Source organism: Crassostrea angulata, chromosome 5 (genome assembly GCF_025612915.1).
Source record: "Crassostrea angulata isolate pt1a10 chromosome 5, ASM2561291v2, whole genome shotgun sequence".
NCBI classification, from domain to species: Eukaryota; Metazoa; Mollusca; class Bivalvia; order Ostreida; family Ostreidae; genus Magallana; species Magallana angulata.
The window spans coordinates 50,720,294-50,734,978 of NC_069115.1; positions in this window are offsets into that span (position 1 = coordinate 50,720,294).

The following is a 14,685-nucleotide window of genomic DNA, read 5'->3' on the forward strand; positions in this document are numbered from 1 at the left end:
CCCATTTATTACAATTATCACGTTCCCAATTTTTAACTTAAAAGAGGGATTTGGAAAAAGCATTTACGTATTGACAGCTTTCCTGTTGCTTTTAAATAGTGCATTCAATCCTGTGATGTATGTTTGGCGATTTCAGGAAGCAAGATATCATTTTAAAAAGCTTCTTTGCTTTTGGAACAAAACTATGGTCGACAAGATAGACCATAAACACAACCAAAAGACCGCTTCATATGAATTTAAAACAATTTCAATGTAAATGTCAATCATTTAAATCAAAGAATTTTTATGAGAAGCATTTTTGTGTTTAATTGATTGTTCTTGTTATTTTTTTATTTTTTCAACAGTTCTGATAAAATTATGTTAATGATTATACTACATGTAATTACACATTTAGAAGTTGTATATATGCGCTTGTAACAGTGTAAAGTTGACATATAATTGTAAAAGAATTTGTTTGCATCTTAAGATTATTGAAAATGAGCGTATAAGTTGCACATGAAAAATTCGATGAAAGTATTTCAAATTTAACTATATCAATTTCAGTTTTTGAAGATTTATATATTGATAATATTTGACATTGTCATTTCCTTTTTATCATAAGAATTTGAAAGGCTATAATGTTTTAAAAACTTTTTCACAATTCAAAACAAATGAATTTACACACGTACACAGTCGCCAAGAATAGCCATACTCTGTAGTTTTATTCTATTGTATACTGTTCATTATATTAGATACAAAATTTGTTGTTATATGTGTTCGATATATCCATCAACTTAAAATTTTTAACTATTGTGGTTAATTGTAATTGTTGAGATGTTGCAAAATTATTATGCTCATAATTTGTATGTCTAACATTGTACTGCAGAAATATTTTGTTGTTGCCTAAGTCATGTTAGTCATTTCTGCCCTCTTGCGAGATAATCAGTTGACGTTTTATGCATAAAAGAATATACTACCAGCTATTACAATACCTCGACAGAACATTGATGGACAACAAAACACAAACCCCATCAACTAGGTCCGCATACTATGAATATTTGCCTATTGGTCAAGCGAACGAACGACGTCAAATTCGAAGGATAGTATCATCCTCTTAAGAGAAGAACGACGATATGCTGCCGTCGTTTTTATGTACATGGACCTGAAAACTAACTCTTCAAAGTACCAGTTCCTTACCTAGAAAACTTAAGATAGTCAGCGAGGAAAATCTACGACAATGTCAGAATAGGACTACTAGATAATGACAGTGTTTGTGTTAATAATTGCTTTGGACTGTAACATCCATGTTGTACGGTGAATGTGTTTTTTAGAATAAATATGTCAGGTTTTTTTTCTACAGAAAAACATACAGTTTCGATTGCAAAGATTACCAATGAGTTGTCTCGACCAAGCGACCATGATCATTCGAGTTGTCTCTGACCAAATATAAGACCTTAACCTCAAAAGATGATTGCAAGTTCTTAGAATACACCGATTTCATCTTGAACCAGTGTTCTAATCTTTGTTTCATCGTGAAACAGTGACATCTTTAGCATCAGTTTTTAGGGATATTAAAAATGAGAAAATACGATGGTAAAAAGAGCCAAAGCCATGCTAACAGTCAAACTAATTTATTTGTGTATTAGATTTTAATGACTTCGGCTTAAAATTTTAGTCGACAGGTTGATCATACTGTCTGCGTTTCAAAGATTATGATAAACTGCGCTCAGCTCAACAGTCGCACCCTTTACATATTTAACTTTTGTTCGCCATCTTGAACAATTGTAGAATGGAAAGAAGAATAAGAACTCTTTCATTCATAATATTGCACTCAAAAGTATATTTATCCAAATAAACTTTTAAAAAAACATTTTGACGAGTAGTCAGAACACGACAGCAATCTATTATTAAGGGAAAGCAGGACGTTGCAGTGTAAAATTATTTATCTATATACGCGCGCGCGCGTGTGTGTGTGTGTGTGCGTGCGTGCGTGCGTGCGCCAATGAAAGCGTTACTTTCATGCCTTTTTCGTGACTCTATTCTCTCTATAATACCTATTTAATAATATAAGCAAAACCATTGTACGAGTCTCGTAAACATAGAAAATATCATGAGCATTGTATTCACATCATCTCAAGCCAAATCCCTGAATCCCCATAGACGACCGTACATATTGACCGAGGTTTGTGAATATGTGTATCTCAAGCTCCCTTAGAATAATAAAAAAAAGAGTCTTTAAAATGAATATTCTAATCAAAATTTGAGTTTTTTACTGCGATGCTTTAACATTTTTTTGTTATAATCATCATGCCGTAACTCTCACGACTAACTAAATCGTTATGAAATTTGTAATGCAAATAAAACTATACCGATCTTGCTAAGGATAGATCTGTTAATAATTGCCGGGTTAGAAAATAAAGCTTCACAATTACAACTTTCGTATTTTAAAAGACATTAACGTACAAACATGTCATGCGAATAGTAATTATGCTCATTTACAAATTATAGGGTGCATGTCAAAGAAATTGGCAAAATTGGTAAGTCATATCATCTTTATCTTGCAAATAAAGATGCTTAAAGATATATTAAAGATATATTATAGGATGCAACATGACAACAGCAAACTGTCTACCAATTCAAAAATCCATATTGTGAAAAACAAATTCAAAGCAGAGCAAACAAGGACCTTTAAAAAGATAAAGGTTAGATCAGGTTCCTAAGAGACGTATGCATCCCGTGTTGACCTGTAAATGTAATGAAAATGAAAATGTCTTAAGGAAGGAGTCTTTTATGCTTTTCGACTTGTCAGACGTAAAATTGATTAATTGTACATTAAATCAAGATGAAAGGAAATTATAATCGAATATTTTTCTTTCTTTTTTATTATCGTACAACTTGGAATAGAAAAAGTAATCAAAGTTTAGAATCTAACAAGGACTATATTTTTGGCGTAATATTGGCGTAGGAAAATATCACATATTGCGCAATTCAGAATTGCTGCAGATTAATGAGTCTGGTTTAGCATTTTAAAAACAATAACATTAATGTTGGATTTTTTCACTAATGTAAACTAATGATATGATACTTGGGTTTCAGAATATGTTTTTAAAATATGATTTGCCTATCAAACTACATTTTTATAGGCTTTTTAAAGTGCCCTTCTATACGCTGATTTTTGTGAAAAAATCACTAAAATCAGTTTTTCTCTCTTGTTAAATGGTCAATATATTAGCTTTTCTGTCAATTTATATCTTTTTATAAAGTCTTTATTATACATAAAAATCAGAAATATTTTATTATTGGAAGCATAAAAAAATAATAAAAATTCCCTCAAAATTTAAGAAAATTAGAGGAAATGCGGGCTAAGCAATATCAATTTTAGTATAAATAGTTATTCCAATTTAGTAGTATAAGCTGATAGACATTCTAATATTCTATCATTTCATTGAAGAATAGAATCTTCATATCTTAAATAAATGACTACATAACTACAAAGAGCTACACTTGTTTTTATCATCCTTTACGTTGAGGAAAAAGGTAGTGACCTTGACCTGCTCTTATGCGAAAACAAAAAGGTCAAATTTGATAAAACTGATAGAATCATTTTGTAATATGATCCGTTTGACTCTCTCAAAATTTCATGAATTTCTTATTATAAGTAGTATGTTTGATAACGAGAAGACTCCTTCCTTAACGAAACGTTGATGATTTGGTTTGTGCATGTGTGATAGACAATATACGGCACTCCATGATATTGGAGGTGGGATCAGGTACCTAGGAGGAGTAAGCATCCCCTGTCTACCTAATATGAAAAACGGAAGAAACCATTGATCCGGTATTTCAATAATAGTCTTACAAGTATGAAAAACGTCAGTCAGCATGTGTATTACTGAAACATTGCACTTGCTAACAAGATCATTCTATCGACAATGGAATTTGCGTAAAGATTATTTTAATTGAGTTCTTGATGTTCTTTTCTACTCTTACAAAGGGACACGATATAATGTTGATTTCAAAAACTAAACATAATTTCACATTTATATGCAAAATATTATGAACAATAATATATATAAAAATAGCACTTAGGCAACTTTGCTTTTACAATCTCTAAATATATTTTTTGAGATGGAAAAGAGCTATATTTTACAACGTCAAAGAAGCATAAGGTATGGACGATGAATTGTTAAACGCATTATTCATTTTGTATTTTATCACTATATACGAGGGTCAATCAAAAAATACGAAGACAATGTGGCTGTCTATCATATATTTTTCATGAAAGTCATATTTAACAGATTAATCTGTGCACCAACACTTATGTTATTGATATGCGAAGTTTTAGTCCATTTGATGAAACGGTATTTTTGTTACCCCTTTAAAAAACAACATGTTTTGTTACCACGGCGCACGGTAACGTTCAAAACATGACGTCAATATTAAACACGCACAGTTTATAGATAAACCCCATCTGTATATCACGCTTAGTCTCTTGTGCTTCTCTCCTTACAATTTAAAATTGCACTGAACCACTTAACATCTTATTTGCACACATTTGTTCGAGAATCATAAGTTAGTTCTTCAAAGTTTTCATTTTCTAACCGTCTATCTCTTGGTTTACTGTAACGATAACCCTGAACGTCGGTTGATGTTACTTATTTTTTGACCAAATATTTACAGATATTCTACTCTCTTTCAGACTGTTTTATATTCAAAATACAATTACAAAATATTTTACAGTTAAACACAAACTTGCAAATAATTGTTGACTTATTTTTTGCACCATTTAGCATTTTCACAGCTTGTGTCGGCTTTTTCCTGGGTTAAATCCATTTTGTTTGTACCTCTCGTTGCACCGTGACGTCCGGCGACGTCGATGTTTTTAGTCAATTTTAAAGAGGACTATCTGTCTTTAGTTACTGATATCTGTTCGACAAAACAATATATCCTGTCTTTATTTGGAACATAGAATAACAAGACAAAACTTAATTTGAGGTTTCAATATCATTTGGTTTGAAGCCCAATTTATAAAGATATTACTTTCAACATTATATGGTTTATTGTTGACATAACACAAATTTTGACCGTGCGCCGTGACCTCATTTTTGCAGGATTCTATTCTAGATAATTCTTAGAAATAAAGGAATTTATTAACTTTTTTTCTTGCAAATTGTTTGAAACCGTTGTTAAATTATGTCTACCAAATTCAGTAATGATATGACGTTAAGTAACATAGCTATGACAAAAGTCTTCGTATTTTTTGATTGACCCTCGTACGTAAAATATCATGACCGGTTCAAATTTGTAAAAATAAAAATGGAAAGATTATTTGCTGTTTATCTTACCGACTATCAACGAAGTACTTTAAATCAGGTTTTATCATCACTCTATATGGAAACTTGCTTAAGGTTCAACGAGTTATTGGGTATTCACTTTTCTGTCGATTTAGAGCAGATTACTGACGTAATCAATGATACAACACTAGAAAGGAATAATTCTAACACCAATTGGTCGTGTGACAATGGTAAAGTCTTTAAAGACGTTCGCTCCTCTAATTTTGGCAACCTATTTTATGTCACCTCTTGTCTAAAAAGTCTGCATCATATATTAACTCTATTTGTAGAATGATATTTTACAGTGCAAAATAAACCATATTTTAAAAAATTGCTAAAAAATTATATATTTGCAGAGTTTAGAAAGGGACTATATTTTGTGGCGAAAGGTTTTTAAGAAGAATTTAACAATCTTCTTAACTCGTTAGTTTTAGAGTACTGTTACTTTAGCCACCTCATTTGCAGCGCAGACTAAATTTCCAGATAGTTTGTTTTTTTGCGATATATTCATATTGTTCTGAAAAAGATATTTGAACAATATTTTGATATTTCTGTGAATATATTTTGTCATATTCAGCTTATATTTCATAGAAGTCAAGAAAAAATTAAGTCCAATTTCTGCCTAAAAATAGCTTATTTTATATCGTATCTCAATTTGTTGGGATGTGGCTCCAACTTTATTTTCTTCAAAATGAGACATTAAATGTATGTCTATTTGTTTGCAAAGGTTTGGAAAGATGGCATTACTTTGAATTTTTTCTATTTGCCATATAATTTGATTACGCCAAAATGTTGTAACAATTTTTACATTTGCTGTCGTATTCATTATATACATGTACTGTCATTTGAAGCCATCAGTAAAGCAAGATTTTTTAAAATTTGACTTGGATATTACTTTTATAGTCACCATATGTGTTTAATTTTAGACTGTATTGAAATCATAAGTGAAAAAAATGAAAGCTTTACATATTTGTTTCAGTTCTTCAAATTATTGATTTCCATGCCAAATTTTAACAGCAATTTCAGGAAAATTATAATTTCTGTGTTCGGCCCTATATTTCCATAAAATGGCATGTGACACAGGTCACAAACAAAATAAATAAAGATCTAAGGTCAAAACATTTATATCCAAAGTGTTTTTAATGCCTGACATTACTAGTATTTCAGGTGCCAACCTTCTTAATCATTCCAAAAATATATCGTTTATATCATTGAAACATTTAGAAGGGAGACATTTTTATCTCTCAAAAAATAATTTGTTTGGAATGCAAAGTGTGACAAAAAAAAGTTCAGTTATATTTCAAAACAATCAACAAGGAGGGTTAAAAATTATAGAAATGAACAAATATATTATATCATTGAAATGCTCGTTGCTAAAAGGTAAAAAATAATCAAGGATATTTATTTTTGAAGATATTAATGGTGTAAAAATTGTTCAAAAATTATTTGATTTTGGTGATGCAATCATATTTGAATGTGTAATTCCAGAAAATAATGTTTTTGGCAAGATGTCTTCAATTCATTTCTCTGTGTTATAAAATCTTTTAATGGGAGTGTCTTCCAAGAAAACTTCCATAGAATTCCTGTTTGGTATAACACAAATATAAAGATGGATAAAAAAAACACTATAAAAAGCTGGTATGAAATGGGTGTGAAAATAATCAGTGATTTTTTTTTACGTGGATGGAAGTATTTTACCGCATATTTTTCAACATAAATTTGACATGAATGTCTGTATTATACAGTATAGCAGTGCAGTACATCTGTAAGTGCTATATCAAAATTTTTAGAAATCTTTTCTTTCTAAAAATTTATACACTCCATATATTCCAATTAATATGTTATAAACATTTGTTGTTGCATAATAAATGTACTAATGTAGCGTATTGACATTTAAACTCTTGTTATGTATCTCCTACTTCTATACCCAATTAGGAATCAGAGTTTATAAAATGGAGCCGAAATATGTGTTAATAATGCTTTTAATGTATGCTTTAAAACAACCAAAGACACTCAACTACAGTGGTTACAATTAAGATTACTTCATAGAATTCTACCTGTAAATCATTACATAAAAAATTAATGTGGTGTCCTCTGACTGTTGCTCATAGTGTGCTATTAAATCTACAAAAAAAGCCCCAATCCCCCGGTTCCGATGCCTTCGCCAATGTTTTCATATTTTGAATTACATTTCTATCTACCCAGTCCACAGACTATAACTTAAAGTCTCTAATTCTAATTTTATTGTCAACGCTCAACGGCTATCTCTCTCGTCGGTGAGTGACCGTTATCAATTTTGTGTCTAATGAGAAATATATTCTTTGGAACAATACAAATAATACCATAATCACTTGTTTGTAAGAAGATTACTAGTATACGCATACAAATTGGTGTGTTTACTTTAAAGGTGATATCTTTTATCTAAATCACATTGGTGATGATTCTAGAATATCACATTTCAAAGGAGATTATTAAAATCCCACGTGTTATCCTTCCTTTTTATCTGTCAAAAATGGCATTAATCATATTTGATTTAGTACTATTTTTTTTTTTATTTTTTTTTTTGGTGGAGGGGTAAAATAGCAATGCGACCTAAAAGGTCTTTTACATTAAATGATGTTACAGGTGACAGATCATGAGTATATAAATGAGTAAATAAAGTGTAATTCAAGAATTAAACGCAGAATTTATTAGTCAATATGAGTTCGTATAACAGGAAGATTGCTAAAAAAAAAAAAAGGTTGTGTGTGCTGCCTAGTCCCATTCAATAGATTAAATTTAATAAAACATTGTTTAAATAAAAACAAACGCACAGTTACATCAGAACTTAGCTTCTTCTTTGATTACACGTCAATGTTTAGATTGTGGTTCATATATCAAGATGTGAAAACACTTTAAAAATGAATATCTTTATACACAATACCATTTTCCTTAGCCTTAATAACGTTGCTGAGTTTTGGAAAAAGCTTTCAAACGAGGAATTACACCCCCAATTTAAATTGAGGAAAATGAACTTGTAAGAGAATTCAAGATTACTAATGTTTAATAATTTTAATATAAGTTCATTATTCAACTAACAGTAAATTCTATCAGTTTGCCAAACTAAACCAATAGCGTATGCACATTTGGAATGATTTTATGCGACATTAACTTTTTAATAGATAAGAGTAATAGGGATATGATCATTGGAGCCTATGGCGAGCAAATTGAAAAACGCTATTTTTTAAAGCCCATTTTAGATAGACTTCCGAGGTCACATACAGGTGAATATAACGTTCTGGGGTTTTATTCTTTTCAATCAGAGAGTTTGGAATGAATTAAACAATCATATAATAAAAGACTTTTCCCCTCTTTCTACTGTACATATATGTAAAAGGTACACCTTATTTCCTTTAAAAGGTGTGTTAATCCTATCTTATGATTCGAGATGATATTGTTAAGTGTCTATGGATATAATAAATAAATACATTAGACACTGCTTTCATTTCTCTATTTTAAGAGATAAATGTATAGGATTTATTGATGTAAAAAGTTGTTCCCCTTTAATGCAACAACATCGACGTTATTTTGATATAAATTTCAATCATGCAGTATATTCATATCATATAAGACGGATACTGCATTGCGGAACAATATGTGGCCCGTGTCAGAGATTCAATTAGTGATTAATATCATTGTACCTACACTTTTTTAAAAAGGATTTTAATAATAATTAATTCTCTTTTAAATGGTTAATAAGCTCATAATCTAGTATTTATTACAATTTACAATCATTTTTACAAATTCGCGACTAAAGCGCATTTTGACGTGCTCCTCTTAAAAACAAAATCGTTTGACTGTTGCTTTCTGGATGATGTGAATTTAGAAATTTTCTACAATAAACTGTATAATATTACAATTTTGGATAAAACAAGATAGCAAAAGACGAAAAAAAATCGTCCAAATCACCTTTGATTGATATATACCTTTATCTTTGACTTAAAAAAGAGTCTACCTTCAGTTAGAATCGAAAGCGACCAATCCCCTACCTGTATAATCGGAGGGGATTATTGTCTGTATAGATAACTGTCAGTCATACTATCCAAACTTCGTTTTCTTGACTTTTGTCGTTATGATTCAGTGAATTGATTTAAAACTTGTTGTGTGGCTTTATAATGAGAAAATCGAGATCTAGTTTGAGTTTTATTAAGAATAATCAACAGATTCTTAATAAATTAATTCAAACTACTCAGTTTTATTACTAATCGGGTTCGTCCTTTAAAAAATCAATTATGTTGGTTTATCGAGGTCTATTTAAAACATGAAACGAATTTTTTTTAAATGGGTGCTGATGGGGAACATGTATTGCGTATGTAATACTGTCCAAATGATTATTATGATAAATGTCGATCAGTTTGTTTCACAGTTGAAAGAACCAAGAAAGAACTGATCATTTTAATTTGTAGTTGATACGATGTTTTTAGGAAAGAAAAGATATTTAATAACATGCACGTTGTTTCAATCTACAATATCCATTTTATTAACTGTATGATATGTAAAAAAAAAACTTGACGATTGTCATCATAAATGGTAAGAAAAACAAATTATCATTAATTTTATATATAATTGAAGGTTTGCTGTCATCTTGTAGTACCATTTTTATTGTTCCTATTCTTGTATAAGCGTATTTATATATGAATGTATTGTTTTTGTTAAAAAAAAAATAATCACAAATGAAATACAGTTTTGTTGTATATTTCATTTGTAATTTAAATATTTTAACAAAAACAATATACATGTAATGCATATATAAATTTTCGGTGAATGATTGAAATATGTATAATTTTTTAAAATAAATTTTCAGGTGAACGATTTCAGTATATCGGGATGATTATAAGCTTTAGAATTTCGGATTTACTTTTTTTAAAAAACAAGATTGTGATGCTTCATAATAAAACTCTGGTATTCTAAAACAAGCATATAACATTTTAAGCTAATTTCAAATAAATCGGTCTTTGCTTAGAAGAATAAGGGTTGAGATAGCAGCATGGTATAGCATTTGATAGACTTACACAACCAATGAATAATCAGGCGATAAACTTTATTTACCCGCTTAATATAACATGTGAAGTACTGTTATTAATTAACACGAAATACATCATGACGGCTTCAGCTATACTTTAACTAAACGTCATTAGTAGATTATTGAAAGTATAGTCGTGTCTAACTCTTCATCTGAGATTGAAATCGTTCTCCAGGGGTGAATGAACGATGAATTATTGGTAAATACGACTATTAATCAATACACCATGTCATACTCTTTAATCAAAACACTCTTATATTATTCTTGTATGTTTCATTTATACCGTTAACGTTAAAATTAGTCAACCAATAATATATGTTGTCATGTGAAAATATACACGCCTTATATCGAAAAATTTCTTAAGAACAAATAACAGACAATTCCTTATCATAAAGACGCATACTCTAAATTGGCACTGTTTCACTACAGAAGAGCATGATTTCAACATTGTCGAAATAAAAGAGTTCATTTTTGTGCAGACAAAGATTCTGCGTAAAAGTTTTAGAGATGAAAAAACACTTATTATGACTCTCAGATACTCGATTAATTTCTCTCATTACTCTTTTTTCCAATTGTTGAAAAGAAAAGACTATTGGTCTAGCCATCAAATTATAGATATACCCACTTTTTACATTATGGGTAAAACAATTTTAAATCCAATCAAATTAGAATTGCATATTGCTGTACACGGCTCGTCTAAAGCTGCAGTGCTCTGGGTAACAACAGTGAAAGCCAACATCTAGCCCAGCTTACCTGCAGAACTGTGGATACATGAAAAATTCGGGTTTATGGACCATGGAGCTACAGTTCCAAAAATTCAAAAGACTATTTTTGCGCACAAAATGTTGCGCACAACATTGGGAAAACTGGGCAATTTAACTATATAATTTGAAACAAAAATGTATATAAAACCTTTTAACTTTAGATGTCATTATTTTACTTGCCTCTAAATATCTTTTTAACCCGTTAAGTGAAACGTTGTAGCTTGTTTTAAATGTTAATATCGCTAATCTAGATCCCGATGTGAAATATACTATAATAAGGCATGAAAATATCTACAGAATATATCCTAAATTAGTTTAATGAGTCTAAAAACATGCGCAAGTTTTTGTGCGCAGTTAAAACATAGTATTTTGTATCAATGGAACTGAAGCTACATGTCCCGTCAACTCAAATTCCAGTGGCTCTATAGTTCTGCAGCTAATCTCACCTGTCCATGCATACCGAGGAAACGTTTAAATTATTTTCAACTCCTGTAGGTCATAGGTTTTTATCCAGTTTGTCTTTTCGTCTCTTACTATTCTACGAAACGCTCATAATTGACAGTGCCTTTGAAGTAATGCAGAAATTTTGAATTAGATTTCAATACCTACATGTATTTAATAATAAATCTGTAACATACTTAATTGCTAGTTGTTAACGGTTATTCTATAGGTTTTGTTTAAATCATAATTTGAACACAGGCCGCATTTTTTGTTATGAAAGTTCTTAAATCGTGGTTTTTTTTTTTGTTTTTTTTTTTTGCTTATTCGCCACAAATTCTGGTCATCCACTACAGCAGAATTTATCGTTAGGTTGATCGATTAATCATTGCTGCAGATAAGTATTAATAAATTCGATCAACTTTGAATGTGATTTAAGACAGCTTGGATAATTTCTTCCTGTTGTAAAATAAAGGCAATTTTTCCCTACCTTGCAAAATGCAAAAAATTGCATTGATATGCAATCTATAAAACTTCAAATGATAAGTGAGGCGGTATTTTTTTTTATTAGAGCTATGTGCATCTACATTTTTGCAACTAATATCCTTTCAATTATTGTTTGACGTAAACAACTGAATTAAATATATTTGCGTGTCCATGAATACTAATATGTTACTTTCAAGATGTTCCATATTCTATAGCACTTACTATTTCAGTTTTTTGATGTTGTTTCTTTATACACTATTTTTGTCATATCAAAATGAATAGAACAATGAACACAGTATATATCATACATATAGCATTTCAATCCGGCCTATGTGATTGATTCAATTTTTAATGAAATAAAATGCTTTATGGTTCTACCTTTTAGATCTTTTACATCAAAGATGTAATGTGATATAGTTTATATCTAATGTTGATGATATTATATCAAATAAACAATTTCCCTTTAAATCTTGAGTCAAACAAATAATGCGTCTTAATTTTTCTATAGCTTAGATGATTAAAAATCAATCACGTGATGTTTGTTTTCACTCAATGAACAACATATCACGTTGTATGCACCTGCTTTACGTTTTTTGCATTCCATATGATATTCATTACAAGTTAACACAATAGGTTTCTCCAAAGCTGCATACTACAATTAAAAGAAACGAACATATGTTTAAACGGATTTAATTTGAAACACTCCCGGTTACATTCTTGTGTTATATATATATATATATATATATATATATATATATATATATATATATATATATATATATATATATATATATATATATATATATATATATATAAATATTAAAGGTCATATGATATAATATGTGGTAATTTATAACAGAATCAATTTTTCAGTATATTAAGGCGCAGATTCAATTGTCTACTCACTAAGATATTTATAGCATACTTCATTTAACCATACTCCAGTAGATTCAATTAACTATCATTCATTCCTGTTCATTAGGTAATCCAACAAGGGTTAATCAATGTACAGAGATTCGTTTCCTGGTCTTCAAGGTAAAGCGTAGTATGAGTTCTTCCGGTTGGAGTCAGAAGGTCATAATTGACACATAGTAAATCCATTGATTTTCTATGCAATGCTTTGACTGTTTTTACGCAGTTGCTTAATAGGAACACAATTTTAATAAAAATTAAATTACTGAAATTTCATACAATCCCATTCATTTTATAAAAGATTACAGAGCGTTGTATGTATACAATTAAATGATTTTTTTAAGGAAAGTTCCCAATAAAAATTATTATTACAATTACATTAAGGGGGCCGTTTTCCCTACAAAGCTCGTTCTTCTCAATGTATATGTGCACTTGTCCACGATTGACCTGCAATTTACAAACGTACCAAACTGATATTGGTAATGTATAAATAATAACTTTCCTGAAGAAAAAAAAACTGGACATCAATCTGATGGTTAATGTGTTGACCATCGACATTCTCTAAATAAACTTAACATTCAATTTGAATCAGCGTTGGATTTCAAACTACCAATGAATAACGTTAGAGGTATAGAAATATATTTAATTAAAGTATTTGCGGATGACAGTAAAGTAAAATCTTACAACAGCAATTTCAATTTACGGTTACATTGAATAAATTGTATACATTATACGTGTAAAGAACTTAAATTCGGGTTGCAATAAACAATTTCCTATCATAAAAATAAATCTAAAAATATCAAAATGTTTCACGTTTAAGCTTTCCAGATCTTTTATCGTTCAAACATAGACAGTTACAATAGTATTAGTAGCTTTACAGATTGGCGAAAAATAGTCATGTTATGTTGACCTTGGGGGTTCGTATATAGTAACATTACGTATATCTGTAGACAATTAAGACCAATCATCATGAGTGATCATGTATGAGTGATCAATACATGTTCTTGGTATTGATTGTATGCAAACTTGTGTGGAAATATCGGAAAAGCTTATAAAACGACGATTATTGCTCCTAATAAAGTCCGTAATCCATGGCTGCAAAAAACGAAACTGATCTTCTAAGGGGAATTTGAATCTGTGATTAGGAATACTACCACATCTGCTTAAATAATGATTATTTCGAGAAATATTTCCGAGGAGAAACTTTTAGGAAATGTCTCTGAAAATGCCACTCGCAAAGTTATACTTCTTCCAGACGGACTTTTAGTCTCGGTTGGAGTAGTTATGCTACTAGAAAATATGATCTCAATCATTTTACTATGGAAGAGCACGCGGTTGTTGTTTCAAATCCGAATTTTGTCCTTGAATTTGGCGATTTCTGATTTCCTCACCGGCTTCTTTTTAGCTCTTCCGAACAGCTTATTCTACGAAAAATACCAATGTGATATCAAGAAATACCCTTGTTTTCTGTTTGTTAACGTCTCTCTTTTGATTGTTACAATGATGAACCTAGACCGGTGCTTTGTTTTTGCGTTTGCCATGAGATATTATTCGTTCATCACAAAAAACATTATTATGATAGTGTGTGCTTTGGCTTGGATTTTCGGGATTTTTCTAACGTACGGAATGTTTTTTGATCATGACGCAAACCTCGGTTTTTCTTGTGAACTTATGGCTTTCTCAACGAAAAATAGAATCAATACCATATTCCGAT